General features: G+C 36.4%; 1 non-coding gene across 1 annotated transcript; it reads right to left on the minus strand.

Moving 5' to 3' along the window:
- Window positions 1–19,884: 19,884 nt before the first annotated feature.
- LOC121204308 (small nucleolar RNA R71) lies at window positions 19,885–19,991 on the minus strand. Its single transcript, XR_005899236.1, has one exon. It is a non-coding gene; the product is annotated as a small nucleolar RNA R71 (small nucleolar RNA).
- Window positions 19,992–20,357: the final 366 nt, after the last annotated feature.

Below are 20,357 nucleotides of genomic sequence, written 5' to 3' on the forward strand. Positions count from 1 at the left end.
TTTACAGCATTAGCTGATCGGGCCAAGAAAGCTAATGAGCTCAATAATGAAAAGAAGCAAGCTAAGAGAGAAGCTCGAGTTGCGAGCAAGAGACCTAGCAGTAAGACGCTCTCATTTCCCACAAAGAAATTGAGGAGCTAACATGAATGGTCCACTTCATCGGTAGGATATTCGGGTAGAGCGAGAGGCTCCAAACGACGTACTCAGAAGTCTTCTTGCCTGATGGTCACTAGTGTGGGGAGTGTGTAACACCCCTTACCCATACCTGAGGCTGGGATAAGGTACGAGGCGTTACCGAACAAACATACAAACATTAAACTAAAATACGGGCCATAAAATTTCATTCATATTTCAAAACGTTCATTCACTTACACATAGTCCCTTATTTGAGTCTACAAAGCCCAAAACATACTTTAGAAAGGGTTCGGGACTAAACCGAGAACTTACGAAAATCTTGGAAATTTCATGCTTTAAGGCTCCACATGCCCGTGTCCCAAAGTCGTGTTCCATACACGGCTGAGACACACGGTCGTGTCTCTGCCTGTGTGGAATATACCTAGGCTATTTTCCAAGCTTTGGTCAACCTTAATCTCTTACACACTTATACAAAATCAAAAGCATATAACATGGTATTCATTTAATGATTAAATATTCTCAATTAAACCACAAACATAGCATCTGTATGTCATCATACATGTGTCTCTCATACTCATTTTACCTTGTTTATTATAGTACCACTTATACATTTATACCAAGATTATCATCTTACAAAATATCTTCAGCTTAATCATCAAGCATTCATATTTAAAACTAGATCATATCTTTATAAAATACCACAATTCAGATACGCAAAATAACATGTTTGCCTGAAACATTTCAATTCAATTCCATACCCAACAAGCATTACATTGAGACTAGTCATATATATATATACATGTCATGATACTATCATTCTCTTTCTGTTTTCTTATAAATACATATCATTTATTTCATTATATCAATATTGCATATACCATAGTTTCCATGTATTCCACATATATTTATTTTCCTCCTCCTCCTCTCCATTCCACATCCTTAATGTATATAGCATTCTTGTAAGTACGATTTCACAATTTACTAATAAATGCTCACATCAAACTGTCCACACGAGTCATAGTCACTTACTTATTTATAATTAAAGCTACAGAGCTCCAAATTAAGATCCGTAAATTTCCCCTAAAACTAGACTCACATATCTTTCCACCATAAGATTTTCATAATTTTTGGTTTAGCCAATTAGTACAGTTTATTCATTAAAATTTCCCCTGTTTCACTTTTTGACAGTTCTGGCCTCTCTTCACTAAAAATTAATTATCTCACAGTACAAAACTTGGATAATGTTCTTATTGATTTATCTTGAAAATATACTCATTAGGGATTTTAAGAATATAATTTTAAGCCTCTAATTATTTTTATCCAAAATTTTGTGATATTCCAAAGTCAGAATAAGGATCACGTAATCATTCTGAACTAGTCTCACAAAAATATAAATATCTTAGAATATAGAACTCCTTTTCTTTCTCTATTTCTTTTATATGAAAATAGACTCATTAATATTTAATTTGATATCATATTCGGTCTCTGATTCAATTTCTACTATTTTTCGTGATTTTTCAAAATCACCTCACTGCTACTGTCCAAAACAGTTTTATTGCTAATTCACTCTTTCAACTTTCTTTGTATTAACCTCATTTTAACATACATATCACAAATCATTTTCACCACATTTCATACATCACAAGTATAGGCCCATGATCACAAGGTCACCATAAAATCATCCTCATGTATAACTTACTTGTTTATAACCTCACCACATCCTGGTCACTTAATGAACACATCATTCACATAATCAAGTTCCTACACTTATTCATCACAAAACTCACAAAGCAATACATAGAGAGTCTCTCGTTGAACACTTCAGATCAATCCTCGATACTTGGTGGTTTCAGCACATAGCTCCACCCATCATATAGTTCGGCTCTCTTGTACACATGGTGAACACTCAGTACCACCCATGTGACCTAGCCAATTTATCTCGTAGCTCTCTTGTCTACATGGTGTCCTTCACCTGGAACCACACATGTGACCTAGCTACATATATCCCGTAGCTCTCTTGTCTACATGGTGTACACATAGTATCACCCATGCGACCTAGCTACATCATAATGTCTTGTAGCTCTCTTGTACACATGATGTGCACTCAACACCATACATGTCACCTAGTTACATACTATCTGTATCATCCAATATTTCCGAATGTTCAACCGGGATTTCTCTCTCTTTTCCAAAAATTTCACCAATCAAGTAATTATCCACAAACATATTTCCAATATTATTATAAAATATCATAATACAAGTAATATTGATGTATTACTTACATATAAACTTACATCTCATTTAATATCAAGGCAATAACATTAAATTACACATTGCCTTATTAAAAATCATATGAACTTACAATTTCCCATAATATCCATAATCATAGAAATCACATCTATGTATGATAATTCAATGCACTTCATGTATCATAGACATATTTTTAAATCAATTCATAAACTTGGCACCATAATCGTTTAATTTAATAAAATTCAATTAATTCACTAAATTTAACTTTCAACTATAAATTACAACATTATTGCTGTATTATTATCATACCAACTTACATACTTTCAACACCTCGGAAATCATAATGAATATATCAGTTTTACATTGAAACATGCATAAATTAATGCTTATTATACATATGAACTTACCTCGATACTAAAACGGCCATTTTACCAACATTCCCAATTTTCGATTTTTCTCTTATTCTAGGTTCAAATCTCATTTTCCGGGATCTAAAACATCATATTTTACTTATTTAATTCATGTAATATTCAAAACAGTCCTTAACTCAAACTTTGGAAAATTACAATTTTGCCCCTAAACTTTTGCATATTTACACTTTTTCCCCTAGGCTCGGGAATTAAACTTCATCCCTTATTATTATGTTTTATGACATGATGATCACTTTTCCCTTCTATGGAAACATCAAATTCTCACTTTAACATATACTTCTGACTATTAGGTATTTTTACCGATTAAGCCCTTTTACTCGTTTTCACTCAAAATCGAGTGGCACAAGTTTTCTAACATAATTTAAAACCTCATATTCTATTATAAAACATCAAAATAAACACATTTCACCTATGGGTATTTTTCCAAATATGAACCCTAGCTTAAATTATTGCTAGAATAAGCTTAATCAAATTACCGGGATTCCAAAAACGTAAAGAACTTAAAAAACGGGGTTATAACGGACTTACTATTGAGCCTGGAAAGCTTGAAAACCCTATCCATGGCTTCCCCCATGCTAATTTCGGCCTCCATGAGAAAGATGAGTCAATTTTGGCTTTATTTTCCCTTTTTATTTCTTTTAATTACCAAATGACCAAAATGCCCTTCCTTACTAAACTTTCAAAAATTCCATCTATGTCCAATTTTTGTCCATCACTTAAAAATTGGTAAAATTTCTATTTAAGACCTAATTAATATTTCAAAGCAATTTCATACTAGAAACTTCTAGAATGCAAGTTTTGCAACTTATTCAATTTAGTCCCTAACTTCAAATTGAGCTCTTTATGCATAGAATTTCGTCACGAAATTTTCACACAATCATGAAATCATATCATAGACCTCAAAATAATCATAAAATAACTATTTCTATCTCAGATTTTGTGGTCCCGAAACCTCTGTTCCAACTAGACCCAATTTTGGGCTATTACAGAGTGTAGATAACCAAAAGCCGAAGTGTAATAGCTACAATAAATTTCACTTCAGAGAGTGGTGGATGAAGACCGGTTCATGTTATAGATGTGGTTCTCTTGACCACTTCCTCAGAGACTGCCCAGAGCGAATCGATAAAGAAGTGGAAGTAACCCCAGAATCGAGTGCTCTTATTCCACGAGATAGACCTCTGAAGTATCCTGGAAGTGTTAGTGGCAGTTTAGTTGTAGCCAAAGACACCGCGAAATCAGAGACTCGAGCCCCGGTAAGAACATATGCAATACGCGCTCGAGAGGAAGCCTTTGCTCCTGACGTTATCACAGGTACATTTTCTCTTTTTAATACTTGTGTTGTTGCCTTAATTGATCTGGGGTCAACGCATTCATACATTTGCATGAGATTGGTGTCTAGTATTAACATACCTATTGAACCTATGAAATTTATAATTAGAGCATCGAACCTATTAGGCAAGTTAGTCCTGGTTGATAAAGTCTGTAAAAATTGACCTTTGACGATTCAGGGTCATTATTTTCTGGCTAACCTTATGTTATTGCCATTGGATGAGTTTGATGTAATACTTGGCATGGATTGGTTAGCCTTGCATGTTGTAATTGTAAACTGTGGTAGCAAGTATATTGAATTGAAGTTCCCAGATGGTAAGGTTCTATGGGTTGTTTCAAGAGAATTGGATACACCGCCAGTTGTAATCACAGCAATGGTTGCTCAAAAATATATGAGAAATGGGTATGAAGCCTACCTTGCTTTTGTACTAAACACTAAGGAAACAGAGTTGAAGATTGAGTCCGTGCCAATAGTATGTGAATATCCAGATTTGTTCCCGGAGGAATTACTTGGATTACCTCCTGAAAAAGAGATAGAGTTTGGTATTGAACTAGTGCTAGGGATAGCTTCTATTTCTATTGCTCCGTATAGGATGACGCCAACCGAGCTGAAAGAATTAAAAGCACACTTGCAAGAGCTGACGGATAAAGTTTTTGCAAGGCCAAGCTTTTCGCCTTAGGGTGCTCCCGTATTATTTGTAAAAAAGAAAGATGGTTTAATGAGGCTGTGTATAGATTATCAGAAATTGAACAAGGTGACTATCAAGAATAAGTATCTTTTGCCAAGGATCGATGATTTGTTCAACCAGTTGAAGGGAGCTATTGTATTCTCTAAGATAGACCTGAGATCCAGCTACTATCAGTTGCGGGTTAAGGAGTCGGACGTGCCAAAAATAGCTTTTAAAATGAGGTATGGCCACTATGAATTTCTTGTCATGCCATTTGGGTTAACAAATGCACCGGCCATATTTATGGACCTAATGAATAGGATATTTCGACCATACTTGGACGAGTTTGTGGTTGTGTTCATTGATGACATTTTGATTTATTCCAAGGATGAGATGAAGCATGCGAAACATTTGAGGACTGTGTTGTAGACTTTACGGGAAAAGAAATTGTATGCTAAGTTTAGCAAGAGTGAATTTTGGCTCCAAGAAGTAGGGTTTTTGGGTCATATTGTTTTAGGTGATGGCATCTGAGTTGATCTAAGTAAAATCTCTGCAATGAAACCACCTAAAAATGTAACTGAGGCTAGAAGCTTTTTGGGCTTAGCCGATTACTATCGAAGATTTGTGAAAGGATTCTCCATGATCGCGACTCCGATGATGAGGTTACTATAGAAAGACGTTAAGTTTGAATGGATAGAGAAGTACCAGCAGAGTTTCGAAAAGTTGAAGACATTTTTGACTGAAGCTCTAGTTTTAGTATTGCCTGAGCCGAGAAAAGAGTTTGTAGTCTATAATGATGCATCCTTAAATGGATTGGGTTGTGTACTTATGCAAGATGGTAAGGTGATAGCCTATGCTTTGTGGTAGTTGAAGCCACACGAGAAGAATTATCCGAAGCATGATTTAAAGCTTGTCGCTATTGTTTTTGCCTTGAAAATTTAGAGGCATTACTTATATGGTGAGACTTGTCGTATATTCATAGACCACGAGAGTTAGAAGTATTTAGTGACTAAAAAAGAACTGAATCTGAGATAGCAGAGATGGTTAAAATTAATTAAAGACTATGAGCTGATCATCGATTATCATTCAGGAAAGGTGAATGTGGTCACCGACGCGTTGAGCAGAAAATATTTTTTTGCATTGAGGGCAATGAACACTTGATTGACGTTGTTTGATGATGGTTCCGTCCTGGTAGAGTTAAAGGTCAGGCCGACTTTTTTTCAAGAAATTTATGATGCTCAGACTAATGATAGTAGCCTGTAGGCTAAAAGAGCTCAATATGAGCCGGGCATTGAATCAGATTTTCAAGCTAGTGGAATAATGAAATGATTCAGAAAATCTTGCAAGAAGTGCATGATAACCATGTGTCTATTCATCTTGGAAGTACCAAAATGTACAATGATTTAAAGAAAATGTACTAGTGGAATGGCATGAAAAGAGACATCTCCAAATTTGTATCAAAATGCTTGATATGCCAGCAAGTCAAGACTAAACATCAAGTACCTTCTAGTTTCCTACAGCCTTTGATGGTCCCCGAACGGAAATGGGACAGAACGACTATGAACTTCGTGACAGGACCCCGAAAAAGAAAGATGCTATATGGGTTGTGGTTGATAAGTTGACAAAGTCAGTTCATTTTATCTCGGTAAGGACAGATTATTCACTTGACAAGTTGGTCGACTTGTATATATCTGAAATTGTGAGATTACACGGGGTACTGTTATTGATTATTTCAAACAGAGACTCGAGATTCTAGAATAAGTTACAAGAAGCCTTGGGTACGAAGTTGAGCTTTAGTATAGCTTTTCACCCGCAGACCGATGGTCAGTCTGAGCGAATGATTCAGATTCTAGAGGATATGTTGCGATGTTGCATCATTGAATTTCAGGGAAGCTGGGAAAAACACCTGCCATTGGTAGAGTTCGCCTACAACAACAGCTTTCAAACGAGTTTGAAGATGGCACCTTACGAGGCCTTGTATGGCAGGAAGTGTCAAACTCCATTATATTGGACGAAACTCAAGGAGAATCAGATTCACAGAGTTGACCTGATCAAGGAAACTGAAGAAAAGGTTAAAGTGATACGTGACTGTTTAAAAATGGCATTGGATAGAAAAAAGTCATATGCTGATCTAAAAAGAAAAGAGATTGAATTTCAAATCAGAGATAGAGTATTCTTAAAAGTATCTCCATGAAAAAAGGTATTGAGAATTGGCCGAAAAGGAAAACTGAGCCCGTGATTTATCGGACCATACGAGATCACTGAAAGAGTTGGACCATTAGCCTATCATTTGGCACTGCCACCAGAACTATAAAAGATTCATGATGTGTTCCATGTATCTATGTTAAGATGATATCGAACAGATCCCTCTCATGTGATTTTACCGACGGAGATTGAAATTAGACCGAACATGACTTATGGTGAGGAACCAGTCAAGATTTTGGTTCGTGAGGTTAAACAGCAAAGAAATAGAGATGTGGCTTTGGTAAAAGTCTTATGGCATCGACATGGTATGGAAGAGGCTACATGGAAGCTAGAAGAAACCATGAGAAGCAAATATCTGAACCTGTTTACTGGTTAAACTTTCGAGGACGAAAGTCCCTAAAGAGGGGGAGAAATATAACATCCCAAAATAGGGCCTAGTCAGAACAGTGATTTTGAGACCACAAATTCAACGTTGAAATATTTATTTTATGATTATTATGAGGTTTAGAATATGAAAATATGCCTGTGTTAAAGTTTCATGAGGAAATTCTATGAGTAAAGTGTCAAATTGGAGAATAAGGACCAAATTGAATAAATTGTAAAACTTGGATTCTAGAAGCAATTTATATGAAATTGCTTTAGATTATTAATTAGAAGGTCTTAAAGAGCAATTTTCCCAATTTTTAAGTTTTTGGACAAAAATGGGCATGTATAGATAAAAATTTAAATAAAGGGCTTAAGGGCATTTTGGTCATTTTGCTCATTAATGAAATAAAATGGGAAATAAAGGCAAAAATCAACCATTCTTCTCCCTCATCCAACCGATTTTCTCAAGCCCTCCATAGCTAGGTTTTTCAACATTTTCAAGCTCAATAGTAAGTTCTCCCAAGCCCCATTTTTAAAGTTCTTCACATTTTTGAAATCCTGGTAGCTTACTCTCTCTATTTCTACCCATATTTCACGCTAGGGTTCATTTTTAGAAATTTACCCATGCATGAGTTACTTGTATTTTGATGGTTTATAGAGGAATATGAAAGTTTAAAAGATGGTAAACAACTTTTACTAAGTGATTTTTCATGGAAATGGTTTTAGGCACCATTTTGTAAAAGTTGTAAAAATGGGCAAAAAGATGAGAAATAATGGAAAAATGTGGACTGCCATAAAAGGAAAGAACAATCGGCTAGGCTTGGGTAAGGTAGAAATTGCATGCATTTTATTATACGAGCCTAGGGACTAAATTATAAAAATGTGAAAGGTTAGGGGCAAAACGGTCATTGTATCCGGGGGTGATATTTAGGCTCAAAAAGAATAATGTGAGGTATTGATGATTCATTTTTATTGTTATCAACCTCAAGGAGAAAATTTCAGAGATCGATCAAGGGAAACGAAAGGTTTCGGAAAAACTGAAATGCGAAACCGAGACGAATACCAGGTAAGTTCGAATAACTTTAAGTAAATTATTTATATGCCTAATTACGTGTGTTATGAATGCATGATATGTAGCTATAATGATGGCATGAAAATCCATGAAATATGTCAATAATAATGACATAATGATAAATGTCCCGGTTGAAGTAAAAAGGGAAATTCGATGGATAAACCATGGCTTACATGACTTGAGATCCTTCATGTGTTGCAGAAAAGGATTTAGCTCGGGTGGATAATCCGTTGATCTTAAATGTAGAAAGGATCTAGCCCGAGCAGGTGTTCCTTGAGTGATTGAGCCTCCCGAAGAATATGTGCGCATTGTGGATTTAGCCCGGACGGGTAATCTGATTAGGATCTGAATTTAGCCTGCACTGGTAATTCAAATCCGAGCTCACTAAGGGTGTTTAGGGGCAAAACGGTCATTGTCTCCGGGGGTGATATTTAGGCTCAAAAAGAATAATGTGAGGTATTGATGATTCATTTTTATTGTTATCAACCTCGAGGAGAAAATTTCAGAGATCGATCAAGGGAAACGAAAGGTTTCGGAAAAACTGAAATGCGAAACCGAGACGAATACCAGGTAAGTTCGAACAACTTTAAGTAAATTATTTATATGCCTAATTACGTGTGTTATGAATGCATGATATGTAGCTATAATGATGGCATGAAAATCCATGAAATATGTCAATAATAATGACATAATGATAAATGTCCCGGTTGAAGTAAAAAGGGAAATTCGATGGATAAACCATGGCTTACATGACTTGAGATCCTTCATGTGTTGCAGAAAAGGATTTAGCTCGGGTGGATAATCCGTTGATCTTAAATGTAGAAAGGATCTAGCCCGAGCAGGTGTTCCTTGAGTGATTGAGCCTCCCGAAGAATATGTGCGCATTGTGGATTTAGCCCGGACGGGTAATCTGATTAGGATCTGAATTTAGCCTGCACTGGTAATTCAAATCCGAGCTCACTAAGGGTGTTTGTCTCTATAAGGGATTTAGCCTGGACTGGTAATCCCTTCATCACCTTATGAGTTTACATTATGGGGGATTTAGTCTGGACTGGTAATCTCGCCGTATGATGTGAGGTTCGCGGGAGTGCATACATGAGATGATCGCTCTTATGACTTGACGGTAAATGGATAATCCATCGAGATTTTTCGAGTAACGCAACAGGATTAATATGTGATACAAAAATGAAAACGTTGAATGATGAGCTCATCTTAGATAAGTTACATGGTGTGATGTTATGTAACTAATTTGTTGATGGAGTGCATGTGATAGGGAAACCATTCCATACTTGCTGGTTTATTTTCCTAATATGGTTGCATGCTAAACAAATCGATAAGTTTATTTTCCAGTTATTCGGGCTTACTAAGCATGTAAATGCTTACCCCTCTCTTTTCCCTGTTTTACAGAGCTCGTGGACTCACGAAGATTGGAAGACGATTGGAGATTCAACACACTATTACCTTGTCTAGCTTTGGTATATAGATACTCTTATTTTATTCAATGGCATGTATAGGGCTTTTGTTAATTTTTTAATATGTGTCATTTGATTATCCAATATGAAGGCTTGTAAGGTGTATATGTCCACATGCATATGGCCATAGGATTTGGCCCATTTTGTTATATGGTATGACCTATATAGTTGTGCATATTTGTGTTCCAATGTTAATGAGATGAATGAACATGGCAGATCACAAGTAGATACACATGTAACATAACCGAATCACATGAGATGGCTAGACCATAATTGGCAATGAGTTATAATAATGAGCCAATCTTCAATGTGTTATAAGGCATAGACATTCTTGATACAAGAGAAATAATCCTAGCATGTGTAAGACCGGTGAAATGAGGTTTACATGTAATAAGGTTCATCGAGGTCATTTGAGAGTATAATTAGGCCTGGCTATATGTAATGGAAACCTATAATTGAGAACATATGTTAGAGGGTGACCAAAGGCTTGAAAAATAACCTAACATGGTCCACATGGGTAGACACATGGGTGTGTGTCTAGACCGTGTGTGACACACGAACCACCCGATAGTCGTGTGGCATAACCCTATGTCCCCTACACCTAAAATTAAAAGTTAGAATGCAAAATAGTAAACACACAGGTAGATACATGGCCATGTGTCTCTACCGTGTGGGGGACGGCCTAAGTCATCGGCGTGTGTCTTAGCCATGTGCCCCTAAATGTATGCTGACGTCATAAACAAAATGCTCAAGTTTTTGGACACGGGCGGCCACACGGGTGTGTAATGGCTGTGTGAAGGACACGGGCCATAGACACAGGCATGTGCTTGGCCATGTAAAAACCCCTGTAGGTTTGAAGTAGAAAATAAATTCAAGTAATCCCACACGGGTAGGGGACACGTGCGTGTCCCAAAGCACACGGGCGTGTGCAATGTCTCCACACGGGCGTGTGAGAAATTAACTCAAAATTTTTCTTAAATCTTTATTAGGTCCTTGGTTTAGTCCTGGATCAATTTCAATGTACGTTTGAGCCTCGTAGGCTCATAATAGATACACCAAGATGCTATTGGATTGATTTCAAATTGGAACAAAATTTTATAAACTGTATTCTTGAAAATGTTCAAGTATGTGCCTGCTAATGCCTCATGCCTGGTCTCAGTCTCGGGTACGGGTAAGGGGTGTTACATTTAGTGGTATCAGAGCTACAGTTTAGTCAGTTCTAGGACTACCGTAGAGTGCATCGAGTTTAGCTATACATGCCATTACATGAACGTTGATAGTGTGATATCTCCTAACTGTTTAATTATCTTTGAATATAGTAAATGTCTTACAAGTAAGCACAAGATGAGTCTGAGGGAGCCGAGAGCCATGCTCCAGCTTCCGTTCAACGAGTTGTTTCTGACAGTAGTAGAAGGCCTATGTCTGAAGGTTAGGAAGAGGCCAGAGCCGCCTTCTTTGACATGATGGATGAATGGTTTTTAGATTATTTGAGGAATCGCCCCAACATACCACGACCTCCCCTGCCCCCTAACCAACCTGATGAGGAAGTGCCACGAGGTATGACACCTGTAAGAACTGGTAAAGCCCCTGTAGGCAAGCTTAGAAAGTACGGGGCTGAGGAATTTTGAGCTAAGATTGATGATGACGCTGAACGAGCCGTGTTCTAGCTCGAGAACACTATAAGAGTATTGGACGAATTATCGTGCACATTTGAGGAGTGTTTAAAGTGTACCGTGTCACTCCTAAAGGATACTGCATACCACTGGTGGAAGATCGTATCTTCAGTGGTGCCAAAGGAAAACATCACTTGGGAATTTTTCCAAGTGCAGTTTAAGAAGAAATACATCAACCAAAGTTTCTTAGACTCGAAACGGAAGGAGTTCTTAGAACTCAAACAAGGGAATAAGACTGTATCGGAATACGAAAGGGAGTTTGTAAGGCTAAGTCAATATACGACTAAATGGGTTCAAATAGAGTTAAAAATGTGTAAACGCTTTGAGGAAGGTCTGAATGAGGAAATCAAGCTATTGATTGGGATTCTTGAGATACGAGAATTTGTGGCATTAGCTGGTTGGGCCAAGAAAGCTGAGGAGCTCAATAATGAAAGGAAGCAAGCTAAGAGAGAAGCTCAAGTTCCGAGCAAGAGACCTAGCGGTAAGACGCTCTCATTTCCCACAAAAAAATTGAGGACCCAACATGAATGGTCCACTTTATCGGTAGGATATTCAGGTAAAGCGAAAGGCTCCAAACGACGTAGTCAGAAGTCTTCCTCCCCGATGGTGGCTAGTGTGGGGAGTGTAGATGTCCCAAAGCCGAAGTGTAATAGCTGCAATAAATTTTACTTTGGAGAGTGTTGGATGAAGAGCGTTGCGCGTTATAGATGTGGTTCTCTTGACCACTTCCTCAGAGACTGCCCAGAGCGAACCGATAAAGAGGTGGAAGTAACCCCAGAATCGAGTGCTCTTATTCCATGAGGTAGACCTCCGAAGTATCCTAGAAGTGTTAGAGGCAGTCGAGTTGCAACCAAAGGCACGACAAAATCAGAGACTCATGCCCCAGCAAGAATTTATGCAATACGAGCTCGAGAGGAAGTCTCTGCTCCTGACGTTATCACAGGTACTTTTTCTCTTTTTAATACTTGTGTTGTTGCCTTAATTGATCCTGGGTCAACGCATTCATACATTTGCATGAGATTGATGTCTAGTATGAATATACCCATTGAACCTACAAAATTTATAATCAGATTTTCGAATCCATTAGGCAAGTCAGTCCCGATTGATAAAGTCTGTAAGAATTGTCCTTTGACGATTCAAGGTCATTGTTTTTCGGCTAACCTTATGTTATTGCCATTTGATGAGTTTGATGTAATACTTGACATGGATTGGTTAGCCCTGCATGATGTAATTGTAAACTGTGGTAGCTAGTATATTGAATTGAAGTGCCCAAATAGTAAGGTTCTACGGGTTGTTTCAAGAGAATTGGATACATCACCGGTTGTAAACACAACAATGGTTACTCAAAAATATACGAGAAAAGGGTATGAAGCCTACCTTGCTTTTGTTTTAAACACTAGGGAAACAAAGTTAAAGATAGAGTCTGTGCCAATAGTATGTGAATATCCAGATGTGTTCTAGGAGGAATTACCCAGATTACCTACTGAACGAGAGATAGAGTTTGGTATTGAACTGGTGCTAGGGATAGCTTCTATTTCTATTGCTCTATATAGGATGACACCAACTGAGCTGAAAGAATTAAAAGCACACTTGCAAGAGCTGATGGATAAAGGTTTTGCAAAGCCAAGCTTTTTGCCTTGGGGTGCTCCGATATTATTTGTAAAGAAGAAAGATGGTTCAATGAGGTTGTGTATAGATTATTGGAAATTGAACAAGGTGACTATTAAGAATAAGTATCCTTTGCCAAGGATCGATGATTTTTTTTACTAGTTGAAGGGAGCTACTGTATTCTCTAAGATAGACCTGAGATCCAGCTACTATCAGTTGCGGGTTAAGGAGTCGGACGTGCCAAAAACAGCTTTTAGAACGAGGTATGGCCACTATGAATTTCTTGTCATGCCGTTTGGGTTAACGAATGCACCGACCTTATTTATGGACCTAATGAATAGGATATTTCGGCCATACTTGGACAATTTCGTGGTTGTGTTCAGTGGCGACATTTTGATTTATTCCAAGGATGAGATGGTGCATGCGAAGCATTTGAGGACTGTGTTGCAGACTTTACGGGAAAAGCAATTGTATGCTAAGTTTAGTAAGATTGAATTTTGGCTCCAAGAAGTAGGATTTTTATGTCATATTGTTTCAGGCGATGGCATCCGAGTTGATCCAAGTAAAATCTCTGCAATTTTTTAATGGAAACCACCTAAAAATGTAAACGAGGTTAGAAGCTTTTTGGGCTTAGTGAGTTACTACCGAAGATTTGTGAGAGGATTCTCCATGATCGCGACTCTGATGACAAGGTTACTACAGAAAGACATTAAGTTTGAATGGACAGAGAAGTGCCAGCAGAGTTTCGAACAGTTGAAGACATTGCTGACTGAAGCTCCAGTTTTAGTATTGCCCTGAGCTTGGAAAAAAGTTTGTGGTCTATAGGGATGCATCCTTAAATGGATTGTAACACCCCTTACCCGTATCCGAGGCCAAGCTAAGGTACAAGGCGTTACCAGACAAACATACAAACATTAAATTAAAATACGAGCCATAAAATTTTATTCATATTTCAAAGCGTTCATTCTCTTACACATAGTCCCTTATTTGAGTCTACAAATCCCAAAACATACTTTAGAAAGGGTTTAGGACTAAATCGAGAACTTACGAAAATCTTGGAAATTTCATGCTTTAAGGCTCCACACGCCTGTGTCCCAAAGTCGTGTTCCATACACGACTGAGACACATGGTCGTGTCTCTGCCTGTGTGGAATATACCTAGGCTATTTTTCAAGCTTTGGTCAACCTTGATCTCTTACACACTTATACAAAATCAAAAGCATATAACATGGTATTCATTTAATGATTAAACATCCTCAATTAAACCACAAACATAGCATTTTTATGTCATCATGCATGTGTCTCTCATACTCATTTTACCTTGTTTATTATAGTACCACTTATACATTTATACCAAGATTATCATCTTACCAAATATCTTCAGCTTAATCATCAAGCATTCATTTTTAAAGCTAGATCATATCTTTATAAAATACCACGATTCAGATGCGCAGAATAACATGTTTGCCTGAAACATTTCAATTCAATTCCATACCCAACAAGCATTACATTGAGACTAGTCATATATATATACATGTCACGATACATAACATTCTCTTTTTGTTTTCTTATAAACACATATCATTTATTTCATTATATCAATATTTCATATACCATAGTTTCCATGTATTCCACATATATTTATTTTCCTCCTCCTCCTCTCCATTCCACATCCTTAATGTATATAGCATTCTTGTAAGTACGATTTCACAATTTACTAATAAATGTTCACATTAAACTGTTCACACGAGTCATAGTCACTTAATTATTTATAATTCGAGCTACAGACCTCCAAATTAAGATCCATAAATTTCTCCTGAAACTATACTCACATATCGTTCCACCATAAAATTTTCATAATTTTTGGTTTAGCCAATTAGTACAGTTTATTCATTAAAATTTCCCCTGTTTCACTTTCTGACAGTTCTGACCTCTCTTCACTAAAAATTAATTATCTCACAGTACAAAACTCAGATAATATTCTTGTTGATTTATCTTGAAAATAGACTCATTATGAATTTTAAAAATATAATTTTGAGCCTCTAATTATTTTTCTCCAAATTTTTATGGTTTTCCAAAGTCAGAACAGGGGATCACGTAATCATTCTGAATCAGTCTCACGACAACATAAATATCTCAAAATATAGAACTCCTTTGCTTTCTATTTATATGAAAATAGACTTATTAAGCTTTAATTTGATATCTCATTCAGTCTCTGATTCAATTTATACTATTTTTGGTGATTTTTCAAAATCACGTCACTGCTACTGTCCAAAACAGTTTTATTGCTAATTCACACTTTCACACTTTCTTTGTATTAACCTCATTTTAACATACATATCACAAATCATTTTCACCACATTTCATACATCACAAGTATAGGCCCATGATCACAAGGTCACCATAAAATCATCCTCATGTATAACTTACTTGTTTATAACCTTACCACATCCTGGTCACTTAATGAACACATCATTCACATAACCAAGTTCCTGCACATATTCATCACAAAACTCACAAAGCAATACATAGAGAGTCTCCCATTGAACACTTCGGATCAATCCTCGATACTTGGTGGTTTCAGCACATAGCTCCACCCATCATATAGTTCGGCTCTCCTGTACACATGGTGAACACTTAGTACCACCCATGTGACCTAGCCAGTTTATCTCGTAGCTCTCTTGTCTACATGGTGTCCTTCACTTGGAACCCCGCATGCGACCTAGCTACATATATCCGTAGCTCTCTTGTCTACATGGTGTACACATAGTATCACCCATGCAACCTAGCTACATCATAATGTCTTGTAGCTCTCTTGTACACATGATGTGCACTCAGCACTATACATGTGACCTAGCTACATACCATCTGTATCATCCAATCTTTTCGAAGGTTCAACCCGTATTTCTCTCTCTTTTCCAACAATTTCACCAATCAAGTAATTATCCACAAACATATTTCCAATATTTTTATAAAATATCATAATACAAGTAATAGTGATGTATTACTTACATATAAACTTACATCTCATTTAATATCAATGCAATAACATTAAATTACACATTGTCTTATTAAAAATCATATGAACTTACAATTTCCCATAATATCCATAATCATAGAAATCACATTTATGTATGATAATTCAATGCACTTCATGTACCATAGACATATTTTTAAATCAATTCATAAACTTGGCACCATAATCATTTAATTTAACATAATTCAATTAATTCACTAAATTTAACTTTCAAATATAAATTACAGCATTATTGTTGTATTATTATCATACCAACTTACATACTTTCAACACCTCGGAGATCATAGTAAATATTTCAATTTTACATTGAAACATGCATAAATTAATGCTTATTATACATATGAACTTACCTTGATATTAAAACGGCCATTTTACCAACTTTCCCAATTTTCGATTTTTCTCTCATTCTAGGTTCAAATCTCATTTTCCGGGATCTAAAACATCATATTTTACTTATTTAATTAATGTAATATTCAAAACAATCCTTAACTCAAACTTTGGAAAATTACAATTTTGCCCCTAAACTTTTGCATATTTACACTTTTGCCCCTAGGCTCGGGAATTAAACTTCATCCCTTATTCTTATGTTTTATGACATGCTGATCACTTTTCCCTTCTATGGCAACATCAAATTCTCACTCTGACATATACTTATGACTATTAGGTATTTTTACCGATTAAGCCCTTTTGCTCGTTTTCACTTAAAACCGAGTAGCACAAGTTGTCTAACATAATTTAAAACCTCATATTGTATCATAAAACACCAGAATACACAAATTTTACCTATGGGTATTTTTCCAAATATGAACCCTAGGTTGAATTATTGCTAGCATAAGCTAAATCAAGTTACCGAGACTCCAAAAACGTAAAGAACTTGAAAAACGGGGTTAGAACGGACTTACAATTGAGCTTGGGAAGGTTGAAAACCCTAGCCATGGAGTCTTCCTTGGTATACACGTCCATGGTGAAGAAGATGAGCAAAATTGGCTTTTAATTTTGTATTTTAATTCATTTTACCCCTAAATGACCAAAATACCCTTACTACTAAACTTTCCAAAAATTCCATCCATGTCCAATTTTTGTCCATAACTTAGAAATTGGTCAAATTGCTATTTAAGACCTCCTAACTAATATTTCAAATCAATTTCATACTAGAAACTTCTAGAATTCAAGTTTTGCAACTTCTTCAATTTAGTCCCTAACTTCGAATTAAGCACTTTATGCATAGAATTTCTTCACAAAATTTTCTCACAATCATGCAATCATATCATAGACCTCAAAATAATCATAAAATAATTATTTATATCTCAGATTTTGTGGTCCTGAAACCTCTGTTCCAATTAGACCCAATTTTGGGCTATTACATGGATTACTTATGCAAGATGGCAAGGTGATAGCCTATGCTTTGCGGTAGTTGAAGCCACATGAGAAGAATTATCCAACGAATGATTTAGAGCTTGCCGCCATTATTTTTGTCTTGAAAATCTGGAGGCATTACTTATATGGTGAGACTTGATCTGAACAAGGAACTGAAGAAAAGGTTAATGATAAACTGTAATTTATACATATTTTTATCCCATGCTTAGCACATTTATGGATGATTTCTCCTTATATATGATGAATTCGATGCTCCTAATCCTTTAATTTCATGTTTTATACTTAGGTGAACACAGGAGAGTAAAAGGAACAAGAATGGGCCAAAAAAGGAGAAAATGGGACAACATGAGAAATCAACACGGCCTGGACTTCCTGACACGGTAGTCTACACGGTCATGTCCATTTGGTAGAATCGAAGCATGACTCACATGGGTAAACCACACGCCAGTGCCTATTTAATAGCCTTGACCACAGTCTGAAGTAATCGCACACGGGCGTGTCACACAGGCGTGTCCCTGTCGAGCCCAAGTATAGTCCTATTCGGAAAAGGGCACTCTTGAGGGCTCTTAGGCATTGAAAAGCCTATTTAAACACCTATGGAGGCACTAGAAGGGGATACATGGAGTAGGAGGCAAGGAATTACTCAAAGAAAGCCGATCGATCCATCTCAGAAGTTGGATTCATCGTCAAGACTGAAGATCTCCCTTCAATTTCCTTTAGGAGTTTTGGGTTTTCTTTATGTTTTGTTGTCTTTACTCTTTTAAGATGTTTTCCTTCATAATTATGAGCTAAACCCCCTAAATACCTAAGGGGAATGAAACCTAAGATGGATCTTGTTATTATTATCTGAATTGTATGATAAATATTTGACTTGTTCTTAATTATGTGTTCTTAATTCTTGTTTTAATATTCCAGGATATTGATTCAAGTTAATGCACTTATTTAGAGGATTAAAAGTCCGTGTTTAAGAGTAAATTTGTCGTAATTAAGCAGAGTTTATTTCATACCTAGAGATAGGGTGACAAGTTTGGCCGGATTAGGGTGAAACCTAAGAATGGAGTCCATAGATCGAGTTAATGCAACACTAGGGTGTTAATTAGAATGAGATTTCAATTAATTAACCTAGGGTTAGACGTTATTAGTCTCGAGAAAGATAATAATATAACTTAGGGATTTCTACGGATCAAGTCAAATGAATAAATCGTCTGATTCAGAGTTAAATAACAAGTGAAGTCTAGGTGGAGTTTTCCTTGGGTATTGTCTTAATCAATCGAGTTTTCCCAAAAGCTTTTCCCAATTTTCTCTCTGTGCACCCTTACTTTAATTAATTAGTTTAGATAAACAAATTCCTTAATTTTTAGGCTAGATAATAAAAAAAAAGTAAATACTAGTACTCTTGGTTCCTTTGGGTTCGACAATTCGGTCTTGCTAAAGCTATACTACTGTTCGATAGGTACCCTTGCCTTCATCGTGATAATAGTTAGTTTCAAGAACGATTAATTATAAATTTTTAAAACCTGTCAAGAATATCATGTACCAAGTTTTTGGCGCCGTTGCCGGGGAACTAAGATATTAGGAACATTCGATTTTTATTACTTTAGCCATATTTACTTTTAGTGCAATTTATTTTAGTTTAATTTCACTTTTATAACTTTTATTTTATTTTCTTCTGATAGGTTTTTGTAGTTTATGACCAGAAGAAACCCGTCAGGACCATTACTTTTCGACAGTGAGATCGATTGTACAAATCGCAGAAACCAAAGAGAAATAAGGAAAAGCTTAAGATACATAAAGGAAGAGCAAGAGGACGATATTCACACCACAACCGAAGAGATGGCTGAAAACTAGAAAAATCTGCTACCTCCTACGATTGCTGCTAATCAGAATCCTGCTCCGCGTACTATGTATGATTATGCTAAACCTTCTTTAACAGGAACTAAATCAAGCATAGTTGGGCCTGCTGTTGCTGCAAATAATTTTGAACTGAAACCTAACACAATTCTAATGATACAGCAATTTGTTCAGTTTGATGGTTTGCAGGATGAGGATCCAAACGCTCACTCGGTGAATTTTCTGGAGTTTTGTGATACATTTAAAATCAATGGCATTTTTGATGATGCCATTCGTCTTCGGTTATTTCCCTTTTCATTGAGGAACAAAGCTAAAAAGTGGTTGAACTCGTTACCACGAGGGTCAATCACTACTTGGGAACAAATAACTGAAAAGTTTTTATTAAAATATTTTTCGCTGACTAAAATAGCTAAACTACGTACTGATATCTCTTCTTTTGTGTAGATGGATTTAGAAACACTCTACGATGCATGAGAGAGATACAAAGACCTTTTGAGAAGATGCCCTCACCATGGGTTACCACTCTGGCTACAGGTTAAAACGTTCCACAATGGCTTGAATGCTTCGATTAGACAGATGATTGACGCAGCTGCTGGTGGAACTATCAATAATAAGACACCTGAGGATGCTTATGAATTTATAGAAGAGATGTCATTGAATAATTATCAGTGGCAAGTCATAACGATAAAGCCAACGAAAATAGCTGGCATTTTTAATGTCGATTCGGTCACCATGCTCTCTAATCAGGTAGAACTTTTGAATAGAGAAATTAACAGTTTTCTTGGTTCTTCACAGGTTCACCCAGTACTACAGTGCTAACCAAGTGGAGGTGGACTAAGCAATTCAGAATACCCACCCTATGGCCATAACATGGAGAATGAGCA

This window comes from Gossypium hirsutum, chromosome A07, assembly GCF_007990345.1.
Source record: "Gossypium hirsutum isolate 1008001.06 chromosome A07, Gossypium_hirsutum_v2.1, whole genome shotgun sequence".
Taxonomy (NCBI): domain Eukaryota; kingdom Viridiplantae; phylum Streptophyta; class Magnoliopsida; order Malvales; family Malvaceae; genus Gossypium; species Gossypium hirsutum.